Source organism: Megascapheus bottae, chromosome 18, assembly GCF_031878675.1.
Source record: "Megascapheus bottae isolate mThoBot1 chromosome 18, mThoBot2.hap1, whole genome shotgun sequence".
In the NCBI taxonomy this organism is placed as follows: domain Eukaryota; kingdom Metazoa; phylum Chordata; class Mammalia; order Rodentia; family Geomyidae; genus Megascapheus; species Megascapheus bottae.
Genome location: NC_143526.1, coordinates 29,268,975 through 29,292,888, shown reverse-complemented (window position 1 = coordinate 29,292,888; position 23,914 = coordinate 29,268,975). Strand labels below are relative to the sequence as shown.

The window sequence follows — 23,914 nt, the reverse complement described above, 5'->3', positions numbered from 1 at the left end:
ATCATGGGTTCAATGTCAGCCCTAGGCAACAAAATGTGTGAGACTCTTATGTCCAATAAACTACTTAGAGGCTCGGAATGTGGCTTAGAGGTAGCATCCTTGCCTAACATACATGAAGCCCTGGTTTTGATTCCTCAGTACCACACAAACAGAAAAGACCAGAAGTGATACAATGGCTCATGTGGTAGAATGCTAGCCTTGAGCAAAGAAGCTCAGGGACAGTGCCCAAGCGCCCCAATCCCCCCAAGTCCCAGGACTGGAAAAACAAACAACTCAGAAAAAGCCAGAAGTGGCACCATAGCCTTAGGCACAGAGAGGCTCAAGGACAGAGCCCAGGCCCTGAGTTTAAGCCTCAGGAAGGGAGGGGAGAGCATTTCTCAGCAGTCTCTACTTCCATATACATTTCCATCCTGATGAAGACCTTTGCATGTATTCACAAGGCAGGGATGCTTCCTACAGCATTGTTGTAACAGCAGGAAAACTGAACATCTGCACTTCCACCACAGGGGAATGCAAACTTTAAACATGGTATCATGAACAATACAATACACTACTCAATAGTTCAAAGGAATAAATTAGAACAGTAGTCAGAAAACTGACCCACAGGCCAAAAACCTGGTCCATAGCCTGTTTTTGCAAACGCAATTTTATTGAAACATAACCATAATCCTTTATTTGCATATTGTCTATAGCTGCATTAGCTACAACATGGCAGAGCCGAATGAGTGCAACCGAGACAAAATGGCCCCAAAACCTAACGTATTGTAGTGGCTCACGCCTATAATCCTAGCTACTCAAGAGGCTGAAATCTGAGGATCAAGGTTTAAAGCGAGCCCGGGCACAAAAGGACCTGAGACTCTTCATCTCCAATTAACCTCTAGGGCCCAGGCCCAGGAGGTAGGGTGGTAGCTTTGAGCTGAAGAGCTCAGGGACAGCGCCCAGGCCGAGTTCAAGCCCCATGACAGCCCCCCCTCCCCACAAAAACAACATATTTACTGTCTGGGTCTATGCCCTCTTCCTGTATTATTATAACCAGTTTCATTCATTCACTCATTTACTTATTGGCAGGTCTTGCTACAAAGCCCAGATTGTTCTCAAACACTTGATCCTCATGCCTTAGCTTCTCAACTGCTGGCATTACAATTCTGAATATGCGCCACCATTGTCTGAGTCAGGTTTTTTCTTTTTTTTTGCCAGTCCTGGAGACTGAACTCAGGGCCCTGTCCTTAGGCTTCTCCCCCACTCCCCCCACCAGGGCTAGTACTCTAGCACTTGAGCCATATCACCACTTCCAGCTTTTCTATGTATGTGGTACCGAGGAATCGAACATGGATCTCCGTGCATGCTAAGCAAGCACTCTACCACTAGGCCAAATTCCTGGCCCTGTCTGCGTCAGTTTTGTTTCGTGTTTTTTGCTGTGGTGGTAATGGTTGGTTGGCTGTGAAGCTTGAATTCAGGACCTCGGGCCCTGTGCCTGAGATCTTCAGCTCACGGCTTCTGGTTTTTTGTTGTTGTTGTTGTTTTGCTTGTTTGTTTGCTTTGTTTTGCCAGTACTGGCCTTGAGCTCAGGGCCTGAGCACTGGCTTTGGGCTTTCTCAAGGCTAGAATTCTACCCTGAGCCACTGCACCACTTTTGGCTTTTTCTATGTATGTAGTACAGAGGAATTGAACCTGGGTCTTCGTGCATGCTAGGAAGGCACTCTACCGTTAGGCCAAACTCCCGGCCCTGTTTTTTTTCTCTAAGTGGTTAATTGGAGATAAGAATCTCACAGGGACTTTTCTGACCAGGCTGGCTTTGAACTGTGATCCTCAGATCTCAGCCTCCTAAGTACCTAGGATTACAGGCATGAAGCACAGGTGCCTAGTAAGATTTTTTTAAACATTATTATTTTTTTTAACCAGTCCTGGGGCTTGGACTCAGGGCCTGGGCTCTGTCCCTAAGCCTCTCTTTATGCTAGCACTCTATCACTTGAGCCACAGTGCCGCTTATGGCCTTTTCTGTTTTTGTGGTACTGAGGAACCGAACCCAGGGCTTCATGCATGCTAGGCAATCACTCTACCACTAAGCCACATTCCCAGCTCTGCCAGCAAGTTCTTGTTTGTTTTTTAATTTCTTTTTCTACTTTTCTGGAAGACGAATTGGAATGTCTGAAAGCACTTGACTGGAGCCCCAAGTGACAGTACTGGAGTCTGAGCAACAGTGTCCCTCTAGCGGACCTGCTGTCTAATCCACTCCTACGTCCCTTGTTTCATACACAGCATGCTTTGTCCATTTATACTTCTTGGCCTGGCATCTTGTCTACAACCAAGTTAACATACTTATGAGCCAATTAGTAAAGGCCTACCATCCTAGTCATGTGTACAGGTTTTGACTCAGGGGTTCATGCTTGCTAGGCTCCGGCCATCACTCGGGGAAGAGAGGGAGAGGTGTGCCAGTCCTGGGGCTTGAACCCAGGGTCCAGTCAACTATTCCTGAGCTTTTTGTTCAAGACTAGTGCTTTACCACTTGAGCCACAGCTTCACTTCTGGCTTTTTGGTGGTTAATTGGAGATAAAAATCCCACAGTCTTTCCTGCTTGGGCTGGCTTGGAACGGTGATTCTCAGACCTCAGCCTCCTGAGTAGCTATGATTATAGGCACCAAGCTAATGAAGCTTTTCAAAAGACATTCACTAAGGCTCTGTGATGACAAGGAAAATGACTATAAGTGAAAAAGCAGTTTAAAAACCTGAATGATGAAATGCAATTATAATTATAGAAAAAAAAACACATTCAAGCAGCAGAAGAGGACCACAGATGATTTCCCCCTGCACTTACAATGTTTCCCTACTTTCCAACCCCCTTTAACAAATATGAGACATCTCCCAAAGGCAAGGGGAGAAGGCATCTGGAAATACCCCCGGAGCAGCTCTGTGAGAAGAAGCAATCTACAGGCACAGGGAGCGTTCTCTAGTGGATCTCTAATCAATACACTTAAAAGCCAAATCCTCAAAGATCAGACTAAGCACCTGCCTCGCCTAGAGTTCAAGGACTCTTTCAAGTACCTGAAATTCCACCAGAACCATGAAAAAGCACAGCAATACTTGAGCAAGAAGATAAAACCAGTTACACCAGCTCAGGGGTGTACACAGGCTTCCCCCAAGGGAAGCTGGTGTTTTCCTTGTATCCACCATATCACCATCAACAATAGTCTCTTTTGCAACCTTTCCTTATTGCTTCATAAGTACAATGCTGCCCCATAATGTCCACATATCACAGTGAGAGTTATATAATTTTTATTTTTTTCCCAGCCCTGGGGCTTGAGCTAACTTTCCTTGGGCACTTTTGTTCAAGGCTAGTGCTCTGCCATTTGAGCCACAGCACCACTTCCGGCTTTTTCTGAGTATGTGGTACCAGGGAATCGAACCCAGGGTTTCATGCATGCTTAATGAGCACTCTACCACTAGGCTATGCTCCTGGCCCCCCAGTTATATACTTTTATTTTATTTTATTTTATTTTTGCCAGTCTTGGGCCTTGAACTCAGGGCCTGAGCACTGTCCTTGGGCTTGAGTTATAACTTTTAAAAACAAAATTCCTAACCCATGTTGTGATGTACATCTAAAATGCTAACCAGCATTTATAAGGCTGAAGTGAGACGATCACTTGACTCCAACTTAGGCAACATAGTGAGATTCTATCTCAAAAAGCAGAAGTGGAGGCCAGGAGTTTGGCCTAATGGTAGAGTGCTTGCCTAGCATGCACAAAGACCTGGCTGGGTTTGATTCCTCAGTACCACATATATAGAAAAAAGCTGGACGTGGTGCTAAGACTCAAGTGGTAGAGCTCTAGCCTTGAGAAAGCCCAAGGACAATGCTCAGGCCCTGAGCTGAAGCCCAGGACTGGCAAAACAAACAAACAAACAAACAAAAAATAGAAGTGGGGATGGGTATGGTGGTACGTGACTATAATCCCAACACTCTAGAAGTACATGTGGATTGAAGGTTTGAGGTCAACCTGGGCCCCTTTAGAAACCCAATCTGAAGCAAGATCCAGATAAGCAAGATCCAGATAACAATAAAGGTCATTAGATAAAACTGGTTTCCTTAAAAGAACTGGATGGCTAAGGGCCAAGAGTAAGAGACTTTTTGCTATGTACCAATCTTGCTTTATGAATTCATTTATGTATGTGTGTATATGTATATATGTACACACACATGCATGTATGTATCTAGTGCCAGTCTTGGGGCATGAACTCAGGCCTGGGCACTATTCCTGAGCTTTACTTGTGGCTTCTTGATAATTAGAAATATGAGTCTCACAGGCTTTGAATCTCAAGCATTCAGGTTTTGAACCTCAATCCTCAGATCTGACTCCAGAGTAGTTCATCAGAGCAACTGATGTCTGGCTGTTGTTATAGCTTTTTTTTTTTTTAACTAATTTTTCCCCCTGTTGGTCATGGGGCTTAAACTCTGGGCCTGGGTGCTGGGTGTTATCCTTAAGCTCTTCACAACTCAAGGCTAGCATTCTACCACTTGAGTGACAGCACCACTTCCTAAACCTTTTAATACTTCTTAAAATTTGAATCACATAAATATTCAAAACGTATTAGTCTGGTTGAATAAAAAAGCAAAGAGATAGCTGAGCAAAGTGGCTCATACCTGTAATACTAGCTACTCAGGAGGCCAGGATCTAAGGATCACGGTTCAAAGCCAGCTGGACACTAAAGACTGAGAAACTCTTATCTCTAACCACCAGAAAACCGGAAGTGGGTCTATGGCTCAAGGGTAGGTCATAGCCTTGAGCTGAAGAGCCCAGAGACAACACCCAGGCCCTGGAGTAGGTTGATTTCCTTGAGGTAAAAAGCTCAAGGACAGTGCCCAGACCCAGAGTTCAAGTCCCATGACCCACCCCCCTACTCCCACCGAAAAAAGCAAAAAGACAAGAAAGCTGGTGCTAATGACTCGTGTCTGTTATCTTATCTACTCAAAAGCTGAGATCTGAGCATTGCAGTTAAAAGCCAACAGAAAAGTCCCTGGGACTCTTATCTCCAATTAACCAATAAAAAGTCAGAAGTGGAACTGTGGTTCAAGTGGTAGAATGTCAGCCTTGAGTAGAAAAACTCATGGACAGTGCTTGGGCCCTGAGTTCAGGCTGCAGGACCAGTACCAAAAGAAGCATAAAATTCTGTGAAATTGAGTAAAATACATGTTAAAACTAATCTTCCCAGCTAGGCCCCAATGGCTTATGCCTATAATCCTAGCCACTCAGGAGACTGAAATCTCTGAGTGAGGATCACGATTCAAAGCCAGCCCAGGCAGGAGTCTGAGATTTTCATCTCCAATAACCACCAGAAAACCAGAGTGGCACTGTGGCGAAAAGTGGTAGAGTGCTAGCTTTCAGTGAAAAAGCTCCAAGGCAGTACCCAGGCCCTGAGTTCAAGCCTCAAGACTAACAAAAATAAACAAGTCAATAAATAAAATTCATTTTCCCATGTTATATGCCCATGAATACCATGATAAAATGTTTACACTAATAAAAGAGAGCTCTTGGAATACAACTACCAGTCCCAACCTCATGGAGAAGATTCACAAAAAGAGCCTCTGAAGGTCTACTGAAAGTAACTTTGAATTTCACAATGTCAGTGTGGCAAGTCATTCAGGCCCAGGTCCTAAAGGTATTCAGAGCAAAGACACTAAATGACAGACTAACAAAACACATTCTGCTCTTTTTTTGTTTTTTTGCCAGTCCTGGTACTTGAACTCAGGTCCTGGACACTGTCCTTGAGTTTTCTCAAAGCTAGTGCTCAACCACTTGAGCCACAGCACCATTCCTGGCTTTTCAGTGTATGTGGTGCCAAAAACTCAAACCCCACTAGACCAACTCCTGGCCCTTCACATTCTGCTCTTATAGACACTACAGCAGTCTTTTAGTTCAAACTGGCAGAAACCCTGACATTATTTAACTGTCTCAGCCTCCGAAGTGCTAGGATTAAATTAAGAAGACATGGTTGTTTATTTATTTATTATTTAGCCAGTCCTGAGGCTTGTACTCAGGGTCTGAGCACTGTCCTTGGATTTTCTCAAGGTTAGTGCTCTAGCACGCAAGCCACAGCACCACTTTTGGCTTTTTCTACGTATGTGGTACCAAGGAATCAAACCTGGGTCTTCGTGTATGCTAGGCACACACTTTACCACTAGGCTACACTCCTGGCCCATGACTCAGTTACTTCGCTAACAAGGGGTTAGTAATAACAGCTACCTGGGAGAACTGTCCTAAGGAGAAAGTAAGCTACTAAAGGTTGAATGTTTAGCCTAGTACATGTGCAGAGTAAACACTGAGGGAACAGAATCAGTATTGATCTTTTGGGCATGAGCTTACAAGTGCTTTTTTTTTTTTTGGTTTGTTTTTCTCTCTTTGGACTTTTTGACAGGTGAGAAAATTATGGTGAGAAAAAGCAATAAACTACTTTTTTCTCTTTGAGAAAGAAGACTATCATCTTGATTTTTAGCTTATAGGTCTTAAGAAGCCAGGCTTCTTAATAAATAACCTAAATAGGTTATTTGGGAATAAACCTAAAAAGGTCACAGGTAAGTAAAATGAATAAGAAATGCCAGCCATCAGCCGGGTACAAGTGGCTCATGTCTATAATCCTAGCTATTCAGGAGGCTGAGAAGACCACAGCTCAAAGCCAACCCAGACAGAAAAGTCCTCATGAGACTCTTATCGCCAATAACCACTCAAAAACTGGAAGTGTCAATGTGGCTCAAGTGGTACAGTGCTAGCCCTGAGCACAAAGGGACTCAGGGACAGTGCCTATGCCCTGAATTCATGCCCCACATCTGACAAGAAAAAAAGAAAAAAAAAAGATATGTCAGCTCTGAATTCAACTTGGCACTGTGCACTATCATTTGAATTTGATAGGCAAACAAAGAAAGTAGTTAATAGGGAAAAACAAGGACGGAAATCCTTTTTGGTGTTCAATTATGTGACATTCATAAATTTCATAAAAGCCTATTCAGTTTGTAGGCCAACTCCTATTCAGAATCAATTCAGATCCCAGTTTATTGTGGTTAACATGTAGTAGTCTACTTTTAATCCTCAAAATCACCTTATGAGGAAGGCAGACATTAGCCTCATTTTAAAAAATAGGATTCATAGGATTCATATCTAATTAACCACCAGAAACGTGGAAATGGAGGGATGGCTCGAGTGGTAGAGCACTGACCTATAGAAAAGAATCTCAGGGACTGAACTCTGGCCCTTGGGCCCAGGAGTGTAGCTTAGTGGTAGCGTGCTTGCCTAGCATGCATGAGCCTTGCATTCGATTCCTCAGTACCAGATCTTCAGCAAAAGCAGGAAGTGTTGCTGTGGTTCAAGTGGCAGAGTGTTAGCCTTGAGCAAAAAGTGTCCAAGGACAGTGCCCAGGCCCTTAGCTCAAGCCCCAGCACTGAAGAAAAAAAAAAAGAACCCTGAGTTTCAGCCCCAAGACCAGCACCAAAAAAAAAAAAAAAAGCCAAGGGACAGTGCAAAGGTCCAGTAATGCTAAAATAAATAAATAAAATGGCCAGGTGAGCCTTGTGCCAACAGCACACAGCACCTAGTCTGGCCACAACCTTCAGAGCAGGTGGGAGGAACTGGCAGGTCCATTTCCAGAGGTGAGAACAGCGCACACATTTCTTCTGGACACATGGCAGCATCCTGCCCCTTTGCCATGCTGCACCATCTGTTCTCCTTCCCACAGTGCTCCCCACTAAGCTGTGAACCTAGACCAGCCTTCCTGCCAGGAACTTCTCTGTCTATGTGCCAATCCAGGAAAGAAAGGGAAATTGCTTCTTGGCTAAAAATTTACATCCTTACTCACCATGCTGAAAGTCAAATGCAACTGCAGCCCTTTTGGATTTTGATTCATTCTAAACCAAGTTTTTTAAAATGTACACAACCATCCAGATCTGAAAACTGGATATTAGGTAAAGTTAAGGAGTTATCAGTCTTTTACTTGTGAAAATGTTTTACTCCTAAGAGACTGTTCTTATCTTTCAGAGATAAAAGTATTTTCAGATTAAGCTATATGCTGTCTGAGATCTGTTTCAAAATAATCAGGGGTGGAGTAGACTAGAAGTCACAGGTGAATAAGGACTTTGATGTGCTGATAAGTGTTGGAGTTGTGTTAATGGGTTCATGGGTCATTATACTACTCTACTTTTATGCTTCATATTTTCCACAATGAGAGGGGGTGATCACTCTCTGACCAATAGCAGGCATGTTATTAAAACTGTTTTTAACTATAATTAAACACACACAGCACATCATACAAGCCAAGTATAGATAGAACATGTCTGTAAGCCCAACACTGGGTAGGCTAAGGTAGGAGAATCATGAGTTCAAGGCTAACCTAGGCTATTAAGATCCTGTCTCAAAAAACAATAGGGCTGGTATAGTGCTTGCCTAGCATGCATGAAGCCCTGTGTTCAATTGCTTAGTACCACACAAACAGAAAAGGCCAGAAGTGGTGTGCTGTGGCTCAAGTGGTAGCCTTGAGCAAAAGAAGCTCAGGGACAGAGCTTAGGTCCCGAGTCTAAGCCCCAAGTCTGACAAAAATACATACATACATATATTTACATACATACATACAGCAAACTCTACAAAATATAAAATTTTATCTTATCATACTTTTTTCTTTCTTTTGAAACGAGTTTGACTGTGTTGCCCAGGGCTGATCTTAAACACCAGGCCTCAAGCAAGCTCACTCCTCAGCCTCCCAGAAGCTAGGATCATAGGTGTGTGCCACCATGCCCAGCTACCCTTTTAATCACTTTTAAGTATACAGTTAGGCAATGTTAATTATATTCACATCGAGGCTGGGTGCAGTGGTGCATGCCTAAACTGCTAACTACACAGAAGACAGAGGCCGGAAAATTGCTTGATTCTGCTTGTTCAAAACCAGCATGAACAACACAGTGAGATCTAATCTCAAGGAAGAACAAACAACCAAACAAACAAAAACAAAAAACTAGTACTCCCCAAAAACAAAAAGAGAAAACCCAATAATACTGCTGCAAAACACTCTGCCTGAAAGAAAAAAAAAAAAAAACCACTCTGCCTGGGTCCAAAGTCCCATGGCCTTTATTCCACATCAGCAAAATCCAATCACTTGTCCCCTAGTGACTCTTCCCATATCTACCCCACTTATTCTTCTCTTTACATCAGGTTTTCCTTCAAACAGACATTCTTTTAGCATAGACAATTGTAAAAAGAAATACATCATAACAATGACTATGTCAAAATAAAGTGACTGAAAATAAACTGAAGTATAACAGGTGCTTCAAAGCTACTTCTGTTGAGGAGCACAGCCTCCTGACTTGGCACTGTAGCCTCCATTTTGTGTGTGGGGTTTTTTTTGTTTTTTTGTGGATTTGTTTTTTGACACTGATACATTCTCTCCTGCAGTCACTTTGTCATTATCATGGAAGCCAGGAATGAATGAACGCCTGCCATTTATTCCCTTCCTCAATTATTTCTCTATAGAAATTTAAAGTCCATGCTTGTACCCTAGAAGGCGGCTGAAGATGAACTTAAGAGCTGGTATGCCTGTGACACATACTACACCTCTTTTTCCTGCCCTTTACCATATGTGTCACCTAGAACCCCAGTTCCATATTATTCATTTCTAGCTAGACACTGTAATTTACTTTTGGCCAGGGGCTTTGTTTCTCTCAAAAAGGGTGGCTCATGCCTGGAATCTTAGCTACTAGAGGGGCTGAGATGAGAGGATGGAGGTTCAAAACCAGCTGGGACAGGAAAGTCCATAATACTCTGATCTCCAATTAAATTACCAAAAAGCAACCAGGCACAGTAGTTCACACCTGTAATCCTAGTTACTCAGAAGGCTGAGAGCTGAGGATCACAGTTCAAAGCCAGCTCGGGCACAAGAAGTCCATGAGACTCTTATCTCCAATTAACCACCAGAAAACCAGAAGTGGCACTGTGGTGAGGCAGAGCACTAGGCTGGGGCTAAAGAGCTCAGGGACAGCACACAGGCCCAGAGTTCAAGTCCCATGACCAAACAAAAAAGAAAATATAGATAGACAGACACACAGACACAAAGGTTTACATACATCTTTATAATTACATAAAAATCATCACCAACAAAGTGTCCTTTTTTTTTTTTTTGCCAGCCCTGAGCTTGAGCTCAGGTCCTGAGCACTGTCCTTGGACTTTCTCAAGGCTAGAGCTCTACCATTTGAGCCTCAGCACCACTTCCAGCTTTTTTTTTTTTCTATGTATGTGGTACCGAGGAATCGAACCTGGGTCTTCATGCATGCTAGGCAAGCACTCTACCACTAGGCCAAATTCCCGGCCCCAGCAAAGTGTTCTTTATAGCATTAGTAATAACATTTAAGTACTGGAAATAGCCTGACAACAGTGGGAAGTAGGTTAAGAACAGCTTATCCGTAAGATGAAATTATTTAGGAACTGGACATTATGGCTCCTGCCTGTAATCCCAGTTACTCAGGAGGCTGAGAACTGAAGATCATGGTTTATAAACCAGGCAGATAAGTCTGAGTCTCTTATCAGAAAAGTCTCTTTTCTCCAGAGAACACCAAAAAGCTGGAAGTTGAGCTATGTATGGCTCAAGTGACAAGAGTGCCAGCCTTAAGCCAAAAAACTAAGGGACAGCAGTAGGCCCTGACTTCAAGACCTAGTACCAGAAAGAGTATTTAGGAATATAATTGAATATTGGCTACAAAATGGTAACAGTGGTTATTACTGGGTGCTGGGACATACGGATTAATCTTACTCAATTGAACTCTTTAAGTATTTGTCTTATTTCTTTCTCAAGTAAATAATTCACTGGGCCAGGAGGTTGGCCTAGTTCAGAGTGCTTGCCTAGCATACACATAGACCCGGGTTCGATTCCTCCATACCACATACATAGAAAAGTCAGAAATGCTGCTGTGGCTCAAGTGTTAAGAGAGCTAGCTCTGAGGAAAGCCCAAGGACAGTGCTCAGGTCCTGAGTTCAAGCCCCAGGACTGGGAAAAGCAAAAGAAAGTAGATAATTCACATATTTTTTTATAATGGGGGAATTATTTTTTAATTAAAAATGTTACTGCTATCAAGGTGATTACAGAGGGGGTTACAATTACATAAATCAGGTAATGAATATATTTATTTTTGTCACCTAGAATTCTGTTTTTAAAAAGCCTTACAACTGAAGAATTAAAGAAGGAAAAACATTGTATTTCTTAGGCTAGATATTGCAGATCTTGCAAAACCAGTAACTATTTATACCAAGAACTATCTTCTACCGGTTATCTTAAGTAACTGAAGCTAACATGTTATCTTACTGATTGGGGTCTTTTATGACTTACCAACTAGTTTTTCTTTTTTTTAATAGGTCATAAAGTAATGATTACTGCAATCCACTGAGCTGATTTGGATTGTGCTGTGAGCTTTTAGTTTCTGTATCTGCTGAGTACAAGGGCCCCAGCAAGCCCTTCCAGAAGCCACTGCTGCAGGTGATATGAAGAACCACAGCATGGGCCAATAACCCAACCATCTCCCATTTCCATGGACTCACTTCAATCTATACCGTGTGTTCATGTATAAGAAAATGCAAGAGCTGCATTTAAAAACTGAAGCCACATCCACTAACCATTATCACTGGCTCATTCTCTAATGCAAACGAGGATTTAAATCAGCATCCTAAAGATAGATCTGCCTGTGGTGAGGAGCTCAATGTCTACAGGGTGACCAAGTTGGGAGCCACAAAGTCACCAAGACTCTCTGAGCATTAAACAGGAACATCAAAGTTGGAGTGCAGATGTGTGATACTGATAACATGAGCTGACAGTGATGTTTCCACTCCAAGAAAAACACCCCAAGCGCCCCACCCAGAGGGTTTGGGAGAAAGCCCAGCATGAAGTCACCAAGGTAGAACAAAATATCACCCGTCTCAAGGCTCTGTATTTGGGGCAGGGTGGTAGGACTGTGGAAAGCTCTTCCTTTCATGGTAGGTAGGTAGGTAGGCAGGCAGGCAGACAGACAGACTGACAGACTGAGAAAGATAGAGACAGATAGATCTAGGTCTCTATCTATGTACATACAGAAAGACACATACACACACACACACACACACACACACACACACACACACAAAGAGATAAAGACAGGCACTGAAGTCCCTGAAGGTTGAGTTACTTGCCACATAGCAAAGTAGCAGAATTAATGGTATAATCAGGCCTCTACTCAGGTCTCACTACCTTTTTTTTTTTTTCTTTTTTGGGGGGTGGGAGGAGGATGGTCAGTCATGGGACTTAAACTCTGGGCCTAGACTCTGTCCCTGAGCTCTTTAGCTCAAGGTAGCACTCTCCCACTTTGAGCCACAGTGCTACTTCTGGTTTTCTGGTAGTTAATTGGAGATAAGCGTCTCAAAGGCTTTCATTCACTGGCTGGCTTTGAACTATGATCCTCAGATCTCAGCCTCCAGAGTAGCTAGGATTACAGGCATGAGCCACTGGTACCACAGCTTCCCACTGCTTTTTCCAAGCCAGATTTTCCTATGATGGCACAAGTTTCCATGAAGAAATCTTTCTAGATGGGTGAGGTGGCTTCTGCCTGTAATCCTAGCTACTTAGGAGGCTGAGATCTGAGGATCACAGCTCAAAGCCAGCCCGAGCACTAAAAAAAAAAAAATCCGTGAGATTCTTATCTCCAATTAATCACTAGAAGACAGGAAGTGGGGCAGTGGCTCAGGAAGTAGGGCAGTAGCCTTGAGCTGAAGAGCTCAGGGACAACACCCAGGCCCAGAGGTAGGGAAGTAGCCTTGAGCTGAAGAGCTCAGGGACAATGCTCAGGCCCAGAGTTCAAGTTCCATGACCGACCAAAAAAAAAAAAGAAGAAAGAAAGAAACCCTTCTAACACTTGGGAGACAGGAGATGGGGAGACAGTTAAGGAATCACCCTGTAGGGCAAAGAAGAAAACTTGAGCCACTGGTGTGAGACTGAGTCAGGAAGTGTTCAAGAACTTCAGCCACCCTCCTCTCAGCCTCCTGGAGATGTCATCACCAGAATCATGAAGCCTGTAGGGCTAACTGACTTGGCATCAAGTTTGGTTCCTACCAGCCTTTGTTGTTTATGGCATTCTCAATTGTGAGAAGTAGCCTACATCTTACCAAGTCCTTATCTGTGGCCTCAATACTCAAGTATTTCCACCAAGAGGTCAAGAATTTTCCTTATCTCCTCAAGTATACCTTGAAGTCACTTTTTTCATCAGCACTTCAAATTAATTACACAGGAAGAGAAAGGCCTTGATAAGGCCTCAGGGAGGTGGTCCCTGCACAGCTGAAAAATAGATGGGGTTAGGGGCTGGGAGTTTGACCAAGTGGTAGAGTGTTTGTCTAGCACACATAAAGACCCAGATTCCATTCCTCGGTACCACATATATAGAAAAAGCCAGAAGTGGTGCTGTGGTTCAAGTAGTAGAGCTCTAGCCTTGAAAAAGCCCAAAGACAGTGCTCAGGCCCCAAGTTCAAGCTCCAGGACTGGCAAAAAAAAAAAACAAAAACCAAAAAACAAAACAAAAAAACCAGATGGGGCTAGGAGTGGGTCAGGGTAATAAAAAGGGAGAAGGGGGAAGAGAAAAAAGAAAAAAAAAGGGAGGGAAGAAGAAAGAAAAAAAGGGAAAGAATGGAAGAAAGGGAAGAAAGAACAGTAAAAAGACCAACTGAATAAACAGTGGTTAAAAAATCAAGTAAGCAACACAACAAAAAGCAAGCAGTACACAAGGGGAGGTTATCTGACTTCCCAGTGCTTCTCCTCCCTCTTCTGGAGTGGAGTTGAAGTGTTCCTGCCACAGTGTTTTGAAGACTTAAGGAGAGCAAAGTGCTTAGAACAGACAGTGCTAACTTGGTGAATATTATTACCTTTATTGTCACTGTCAAGTCTTAGTTTTTTTGTTTTTTGTTTTGTTTTGTTTTGTTTTTGCCAGTCGTGGGCTTGAGCTCAGGGCCTGAGCACTGTCCTTGGACTTTCTCAAGGTTAGAGCTCTACCACTTGAGCCACAGCACCATTTCTGGCTTTTTTCTATGTATGTGGTACCGAGGAATCGAACCCGGGTCTTCGTGCATGCTAGGCAAGCACTTTACCACTAGGCCAAACTCCCGGCCCTCAAGTCTTAGTTTTGCTTCTGATTGCCTACCTTAGTGTATTTTGAACTTCACTAGGCAACTTGGTAATGTGAAAACCATGTTTGGTGTTTGGTTTTTAATCTAGGCCTAGATTCCAAATTTCTAATTAGCTGCCAGGGATGCAGATACCTCTTCCAGGCAACACACACTGACAAAAGGTATGCTCCATCTAACCCAGAACCTGGGAGGTGCATAATATTGTTGGCAAATAAGAATGGTTTCTGTTAACTGGAGATAGATAATACATGACCTTAATTGACTAGAACTTAGTCAATGCTCAGGGAAGAGTAAACCGCTATACAACAGATAATGGTAAGTTTATTAATCTCACCATTAACAATGTTGTAATACCAAATTTATAAGTGTAATTATTGGAAAATGTGAAAGTGAGGCTTAAATTCCCTTGCTCAGAAAAAATCCTTCATTCAATGATCCTCTAGGAATTCTGGCAGAACACAACAGCTTTTCAAGGGATTCACAAGCCAAAAAAAAAAAAGCTCTGTAACTTTAGACCTGCCATTCAGTGGCCAGGAAGGAAGGGATTTGGCAGGGAGAGTGTGTTGCTGGGAATGGCCTTAGCTAGCAGAACTGGCCAGCCTCCTTTACTCCCCTCCATCAGCCAAATCCCACGTCGGGACTGCCAGGCCAACAGCACAAGACAAATGGAGCTGCCCCAGCAGAGTTCACACTGCCGCTCCACAAGCCTGGCAGAAAAATAGGGCTTCTGATGTCCACAGAGGGCTTGCTCAGATCCACCCACTACTCCTTTAGCAGAAGCTGGGATTCCCTCCCCACAGAGTCTAAGGAAGGATGTGTACATGTGGAGTTCAGAGCAGAGACCATGGCTGATTCTTCCTCAGAGGGTGCCTTGTCAAAAAGTTCTCTCATCGTTTCAAAGGTAGATGGCACTTCTAACACTTACTGTCCTCAAAGGATAATACCAAATAAGTAAAGGCACAAAGAAGTGGCAGGAAAAGCAGGAACACGTTGAGTGGCTGGGAGCAAAGTTTGTTAGCAGAGCTGGCCTTTAACCTCAAAGGCTTCTAGTCTTTAAACATTTTGGGGAAAGTATTGAGAGAGCTATATTGTCCACTACGATAAGATAATGTTCTTTCTCAGCATCTATAAATTAGTGAATAAAAAGGTTTAAGAAGCCGGGCCTGGTGGCTCGGACCTGTAATCCTAGCTACTCAGGAAGCTGAGATCTGAGGACCATGGTTCAAAGCCAGCCTGAGCACTAAAGTCTGTAAGACTCTTATCTCTAGAAAACTGGAATCACCAGAAAACTGGAAGTGGCACTGTGGCTCAAGGAGTAGCCTTAAGCTGAAGAACTCAGAGACAGCGCCCAGGCCAAATTCAAGTCCCACAGCTAACCAAAAAAAAAAAAAAAAAAGGTTTAAGAACTAGGCATGGTGGCTCACACCTCTAAGACCACGAATTCAGCAGATCTAGGCACTTCCGATAGAGAGTATGAAGCTAGCCTAGACTACATAGGAAGACACCCCCCCTTACCCCACAAAAAAGGAAAAAAAAAAAAAAGGCATAGGAAACAACCTGGCACAATCTCAGGCACAAATCTCAGAAATCAACAAAAAAAACGTTTAAATCACTTTTATTTGTGGCCAGGCAAAGACAAGATATGAATCACTTAACAAAGTCAAAATCAGGCCAGGCACCAAAGATTCACACTTATAATTACAGCTATGCTGGAGGCCAAGATCTGAAAGATTACAGTTCAAAGCCAGGATGAATAGAAGTCTGTGAAATTATGTCTCCAAAATAACCAGCAGAAACACAGGCTGGAGGGCTCAAGTAGCAGAGTGTCAAGCAAGCAACTCAAGCAGAGTCCTTGAGTTCAAGCCCCAGTCCAGAAATAAATAAATAAATAAATAAATAAAATGACTGAGACTGAGACAGGAGAATCATTTGAGCTTTGCAATTTAAGGCCAGTTTATTGATCACAGGAAAAACCCTCCATCTCAAAAAAAAAAAAGTCAAATATCACTATTTTTCAAATTATGCTCTGGATTTCTTGAAGGATATGAAGCAAGAACATATTCCATGTTCCTGGCATGGGAAATTTAATAAACATTTGCTTTAGTGGGTATTGAGCTACCAAACCTGGCATATTCCCTTCAGCTTTCACTTTACAACCCATCTGGCATGGCATGGTGGCTGTGTGGGTTCCGGGAACAACACTATAATAACACCAGCATTTACATGATGCCTATTGTGTCATGCTTACAATGACCTTGTGAGTATGACAGACCTGCTATTAACATCATGTACTGTACTCATTCACTACACACAGAAAATAAAGGTGCTTTGTTAAATACAAATAATGACTGCTAATGTTTACCAGACATACCAAGGCACTTTACATGGATTAGGATCAAATCAATCTTCACAACAGTTTTACATGACAGATACTGTTATTATCCCTACATATAGATTTAAAATTTAAAACACACACACACACAAACTACATCACTACACAGCATAGAGAGGTGAAGTCAATTGCTCAGTGGCACACATCTTGGAAGTGGCAGGCTGAGGCTTTACCCCAGCAGCCTGACTGCATGCTTTAGTCCCAACTACAAAATAGCACTACAAGCCTGGGTGTGGTGGCTCATACCTGTAATCTTAGCTACTCAGGAGGCTCAGATCTGAGAATCAAGGCTCAAAGCCATAGAGGCACTAAAGACTGTGAGACTGTTATCTCCAATTAACCACTAGAAAACCGGAAGTGGCACTGAGGCTCAAGGGGTAGGACCATAGCCTCAGGGACAGTGCCTAAGCCCAGAGTCCAAACCCCACAACCGACACACACACATACACACACATGGCCAGGAGTTTGTCCTAGTGGTAGAGTACTTGCCTAGCATGCAGGAAGACCTCGGTACCACATACACAGAAAAAGCTAGAAGTGGTGCTGTGGCTCATGTGGTAGAGCTCTAGCCTTGAGAATGGCCAAGGATAACACTCAGGCCCTGAGATCACACCCAGGACTGTCCAAAAAAAAAGAAAAAAATAGCACTACAAGGACCTACAATAACATCTAGCCTACATCACTCATGTCACTGATTTTTTTGTTTGTTTGTTCTCATTAGTTTTTTTTGGTGTTGGGACTCAGGACCTGGGTATGATTTTTTTTTTTTTGCCAGTCCTGGGACTTGAACTCAGGGCCGGGACATTGTCCTTGGGCTTTCTCAAGGCTAGAACTCTACCATCTGAGCCAGAATGCCACTTCCCCGACTTTTTCTATGTATGTGGTACTGAGGAATCGAACATAGAGTTTAGGCCATGCTAGACAAGCACTCTACCAGTACGCCACACTCCTGACCCCTGGATGCTATATTTTAATGTTTTTGTTTTGTTTTGTTTTTCTCAAGGCTTTAGTTTTTTGTTTTTTTCTCTCTACTAGTTGAGCTATACCTCTACTTCCAGCTTTTTGTGATGAGGGACATCGTCCAGGCCCAGAGTTCAAGGTATACAACTGACAAAAATTAAAATTAGGCGGGGGGCAGTAGCTCACACCTGTAATCATAGCTATTCAGGAGGTTGAGATCTGAGGATCAAGGTTCAAAGCCAGCCCAGGCAATATATAGCAGACAAACTCTTATCTCCAATTAATCACTAGAAAATGGGAAGTGGGGCTGTGGCTCAAGAGTAGGGCAGTAGCCTTGAGCTAAGAGCTCAGGGACAGCACCCAGGCCCAGGGGTAGGGTGGTAGCCTTGAGCTAAAGAGCTGAGGGACAGCGTCCAAGCCAGAGTTCAAGCCCCATGATCCCCCCCAAAAATAAATTAAAATTAAAACTAATTTAAAAAATGAAATCAGGGGGCTGGGAGTTTGGCCTGGTGGTAGAATGCTTGCCTCCCATGTACAAAGACCCAGGTTCGATTCCTCAAGCTGGAAGTGGTGCTGTGGCTCAAGTGGTAGAGATCTAGCATTGAGAAAAGTCCAAGGACAGTGCTTAGGGCCTAAGTTCAAGCCCCATGACTGGCCAAAAAAAAATTTTTTTAAAATGAAATCAGGTACTGGTAGCTTAGCCTGTTATCCTAGCTATTCTGGAAGCTGAGATTTGAGAATTGCAGTTCAAAGCCAAGCAGGCAAGAAAGTCTGTGAGACTCTTATGCTTCATTTTAAAGAGAAGATCAAGCCAGACGCCTATGGATCACACCTGTAATCCTAGTTACACAGGGTTCTCAAGCCCAGAGATAGGAGAGAGAGAGAATGGGGGGGGGGGGGAGAGAGAGAGAGAGAGAGAGAGAGACCCAAAGAGAACAATATCAAGAGGCATAAAAGCTTTAAAAAAAAATCTAGCTCTTTTCTGAGATGAACACTTTGGATGGTATCTATTTAAAGGAAGCTTTAAGCCAAGTACTGGTGGCTCATTTCTGTAATCCTAGCTACTCAAGAGGCTAATATCTGAGGATCCTAGTTTGAAGCCAACTGGGGCAAGAAAGTCAGTGAGACTCTTATCTCCAATTAACCACCAGAAAACTGGAAGTGGTGCTGTGGCTTAAAGTGGTAACGCATTAGCCTTGAGAGAAAAAGCTCAGGGACAGTGTCCAGGCCCTGAGTTCAAACCCCATGACTGACAAAAAAAATAAAATTAAAATTAAAATAAATAAAGGGCTAGGAATGTGGCCTGGGGGTAGAGTGCTTGCCTAGCATGCATGAAGCCCTGGGTTGAATTCTTCAGTACCACACACAGAGAAAAAGCTGGAAATGGCACTGTGGCTCAAGTGGTAGAGCACTAGCCTCGAGCAAAAGCAGCTCAGTGACAGTGTCCAGACACTGAATTCAAGCCCCAGGAGGGATAAAAATTAAAACTAAGTAAGAGCCAGGTGCAGTGGCTCAGACTTGTCTGTAATCCTAGCTACTCAGGAGGCTGAGATCTAAGGATGGAGGTTCAAAGCCAGCCTAGGCACTAAAGCCCATGAAACTTTTTTTTTTTTTTGCCAGTCCGGGGCTTGAGCACTGTCCTTGGACTTTCTCAAGGCTAGAGCTCTACCTCTACCACTTGAGCCTCAGCACCACTTCCGGCTTTTTTTCTATATGTGGTACCGAGGAATCGAACCCGGGTCTTCATGCATGCTACGCAAGCACTTTAACCACTAGGCCAAACCCGGTCTTCATGCATGCTACGCAAGCACTTTAACCACTAGGCCAAACTCCCGGCCCCAGCCCATGAAACTCTTATCTCCAATTAGCCACCAGAAAACTGGAAGTGGCACTGTGGCTCAAGGGTTAGGACAGTAGCCTTGAGCTGAAGAGGTCAGGGACAGTACCCAGGCCCAGATGTCAAGCCCACAATAAATAAATAAATAAGAATAAAAGAAACCTTATGTGAGATCATCTACATGCCATTTGGAAGAAGTATCTAAACTAAGCATTTAGGAGTAACCAAAGAACCGTTGTGATCTTGTAGTAGATGCTATTAAGAAAGGAGAGATCAGGTCGTGGAGGGTAAACTACAGGGTTTGTCTGGAAATATACCTAGTTTCATCACACCATAAGCCTAAGATTCTTAAAGAAGTCATTCATTTTTCTCAGTTTCCTCATCTGCAAAATGGGGGTGATCATTAGATGCCTGACACACTCCATATCAATATTAAATGGGGTAATATATTTGAAATGAGCTTCTTAATCATATATACAGATGTGTGTGTGTGTGTGTGTGTGTGTGTGTGTGTGTGTGTGTGTGTAGGAATGGTTAACAAGGCAGTAGAAAGTCAGGCAATTAACACCACCAGCAGAGACTTGATAGCAGGATTTCTCCAAGACCACTTGCACAAGTCAATGACCTCCCTTGCTCTCAGCAGACGGGAGTTTGTGAAACCAGGGGCACAGGATGGCAGCAATGGCAGAAACATCCATGAGCTGGCAAGCTACACTCCTAAATCCTACAAATCCCAATGTCATCTCCCCGACAAGCCTTGCCCATTCCACCCCAGACACCTCACGATAGCTTGCTAAGCACTTACCATGTGACAAGCGACCTGCCATACCCAGTCTCATTGGATTCCCACAAAGTCAATTATCTCATCTCATAGAGAAGGAAAAAGAAGACTCCAAGAGATTAACTTGCCCAAAGCTGCACGGGCGCAGTTACTAAGTGGAGACCCGGGCTGTAACCTAGACACTCAAGAGTTCAAACAGGACTCTAGGCCCCCACGCTGGGTGTCCTCACAATTCTTGTCTTATTTAGGGCGCTCTGGTATTCTTGACTCATCCTCTTAACCCCTCCGTGCGGCAGTGACACGAGGGCCCCACTGGACAAGCTGGTCAACTGAGGCCAGAGACGGGAAGGGGCTTGCCCAAGGTCACACAGCGAGTCCGGGGCCGCCGCAAAGGTTCCCAGGCTTCCTTCCGAGCTGGGGCCCAGCCCACGGGCAGCCGCGCCTGGCCGGGGGGAATTCGGCCCCGGGAGACCGATGCTGGGAGGAGGGGGGCGGGGTGGCGCAGCAGGGAGGCAGGGCTGAGGCCGCGGGGACGGCTGGAGGATGCCCGGAGGCAGGGCGAGGGATGCTCCGGGCAGGCGGGGCGGCGGAGCGGCAAAGCCTGGCGGCGGCACGGACCGCCACGCAAACGGCCAGGGGCCCAAAGCGGGCCCCGTCCGCTGAGCACTCGGGGGGGACCCCGCGACTCACCTGCGGCCGGAGCCGAGAGCGGGCGGCGGCGGCGGCGGCGGCGGCGGTGGCGGCGGCAGCGGCAAACCCCAGGCTCAGCCATTCCCTGCTGCCCCGGATGGGGAGAGACCGCGACCGCTCACTTCCTTAGCAACCCGGCTCCGAGACCCACTTCCTTAGCAACCGCTGTCAATTTCAATAACTTTATTGGAACGCAGTCCACGGACAGAGTGAGCGCGAGGGGGCGGGGGCGGGGCTGGACGGGGAGAGCGCGGGAGGGGCGGGGCCGGGGCGGGGCCGGGGCGGGGCCGGGGTGGCTTTCCCGAAGCGCCACCGGTGCCATCGCCCGCGTCAGAAGTGAGAAGGAGAGGGTAGAACGAGTAGAGACCTGACTCTGATCTGCAGCTACCTGGTGCCTCGGTTTCTCTCTTTGCAAGATGGAACACGCGGCCTGATCACACCTAGGCGAGCCCACCCTCCTGTTTTGTTTGTTTGTTTGGGGGGGGCTGGGGCCGTCCCTAAGCTTTTTTACTTAAAGCTAGTACTGTACCTGTTGAGCCATAGCTCCACTTCCAGCTTTTCAGTTACTTGGAGATTCCAGAGTCTCATGGACTTTCCTGCCTGGGCTGGCTCAAACCCTAATCCTCAGATAGCCTCCTGAATGGCTTACAGCTACTGAGGCCAGGAGATTCCACCACCCCCCCCCCCCTCTCTCTCTCTCTCTCTCTCTCTCTCTCTCTCTCTCTCTCTCTCTCTCTCTCTCTCTCCCTCCCTCCCTCCCTCCCTCCTTCTCTCCCTCTCTCCCTCTCTCCCTCTCCTCTCCCTCTCCCTCTCCCCCTCTTCTCTCCCTCTCCCCCTCTTCTCTCCCTCTCCTTCTCCCCCTCTTCTCTCCCTTGAACTGGGTGCTGTCCCTGAGTTTGGGGGTTTTTTAGTTTGGTTTGGTTTGTGGTTAATTGGATGTAGGAATCTCAAAGACAGGACCAACCAGAAGCTTGGATTAGTGGAAGAGTGCTTGCCTAGCAGGCACAAATTCCTCAGTACCACATTCACAGAAAAAAACAAGTGGTGCTGTGCCTCAAGTGGCAGAGTGCTGCTAGCCCTGAGAAAGCTCAAGGACAGTGCCCCAGCCCTGAAGTCAAGAGTTCAGCTGGGTGCTGGTGGCTCATGCCTGTAATCCTAGCTACTCAAAAGTCTGGCATCTGAGGATTGTGGGTTCAAAGCAGGAAAATGCATGAGACTTTTTTTTTTTTTTTTGCCAGTCCTGGGCTTGAGCTCAGGGCCTGAGCACTGTCCTTGGGCTTTCTCAAGGCTAGAGCTCTACCACTTGAGCCTCAGCACCATCTCCGGCTTTTCTATATATGTGGTACCAAGGAATCGAACCCGGGTCTTCATGCATGCTAGGCAAGCACTTTAACCACTAGGCCAAACTCCCGGCCCCTGCATGAGACTTTTATCTGCAAATAACCACTAGAAAACCAGAAGTGGCATTGTGGCTCAAAGTGGTTTAGCACTCTCCTTGAGCAAAAGAGCTCAGGGACGGCAACCAGCTCCTGAATTCAAGCTTCACCACTGAGAGGGTTGAGCATAGCTTAGTGGTAGAGCAGGCCCCTAGCATGCACAAGACTTCAAAATCTATTCCCAAACACACGCACACATCCCAAGGTTCCAGCCATATTGACCTAGTTCCATCCCCCGCATAGGAACTCACACCTGCTCTTCCTGCTATGTAGAAACCCCAGGAGAGGCAAGTCTTTGATCACTGTAGTACATGCTCAATGAATGTTCCTTGAATGATGACTGAGTATCTGGAAAGTTCTTTTTCACCTCCTACTTTTGCCTTAGGTGATAGATTTTGCTTCTTACACCTGGACACCCAACTAGACTACATTTCCCAGTCTTCCTTGCAATTTAGGTCTTCTGCATATGGTGAGCAAATTCTCAGACCTCATTCATTAAATTATTTTTGCTTTCGCTACTTTAGAGTGAATAATTTTACAGGACTCTGAAGCCCCAGGATATGTCTGAGCTATAAAACAAGTTGGACCAACTCCTTAGAGGATCCCTAGTCAGGAAGCCATCCAACCTGAATAACCAAGTCAGTCAAGAAAATTAAGTTTTATCGGATTAAGCCATTAAGATGTGGAAACTTTTTGTAGGTCAAAAGGCAGTAACAGGCTGAGTGTATTTGTGCATATTTGTAATTTTAACATTGCAAGTTGGAGACTGATGTAAAACAACACAACAACAACAAAAACAGGCACTGATAGCTTATCCCCAGAATCTAGCTACACAGGAAGTTGAGATCTGAGGACTGAAGTTCAAAGCCAGTTGATCTCTAATAGTTGCTTTAAAAAGAAAAGCCACTGGTGACTCATACCTACTTAGGAGGCTGAGATCTGATGATCATAGTTCAAAGTCACCCAGGAAGAAAAGTCCATGAAACTCTTATCTACAATTAACCACCAGGAAAAAAAAAGGAAGTGGAATCATGGCTCAAGTGGTAGGCCTTAAGTTCAAGGCACACACTCCCACCCCCCACCCCACCCCACCCCACACAAAATGGAGCTATCAATTCAATTTCAGGATGGTTGTAAGGATTAATTGTAACACTGTGTGGACAATGCCTGGCACATGGTAGCTTTCTTTTCTTTATTGAGAAACAATCACTGGTGCTGATGTAAGAGCTTTCTTCTTGACAATTCAATATTATTTGGGGAAGAGGACTATAAAAAGGTGTGTACAAAGACTGCAAAAGGAATTATTTATTAGATCTGAAGAAGGTGGCATCCCAGAGCCCATCTCAGGCAGAAACAAGATCCTGAGCTTGGAAGGAAGCCAAGTACCTGAGACACACTCGGTGTCTCTCATTTGGCTGTGTGCCCAGATTCAGCAGGGATGAGACTCTGAGACCTGAGGGAGGCTCTAAGGGCTAGAGAGAGAGCTAATGGCTTCTAAATTCACATCTTTGATGTTTTCAAAGAAGCCAGACATGAGCTGATTGCTACTTGCTTCCTCCACAGGCACTTAATGTCACTACAACCTTGGGCAAGTTAGTTCATCTTTCAGGACCTCACTTTTTTTTTGCCAGTCCTGGTGCTTGAACTCAGGGCCTG

The 23,914-nt window shown here is 44.7% G+C and overlaps 1 protein-coding gene across 2 annotated transcripts in view; it reads right to left on the bottom strand.

The window, feature by feature from the left end:
- The window catches only part of Kif3b (kinesin family member 3B), a 47,218-nt gene extending 26,292 nt beyond the window's left edge, over window positions 1-20,926 (bottom strand). For both annotated transcript variants that reach the window (XR_016538619.1, XM_090352162.1), the window contains exon 1: window positions 20,823-20,926. The gene's annotated coding sequence lies outside the window, so the exon portion shown is untranslated. The remainder of the gene's footprint in view (window positions 1-20,822) is intronic.
- Window positions 20,927-23,914: the final 2,988 nt, after the last annotated feature.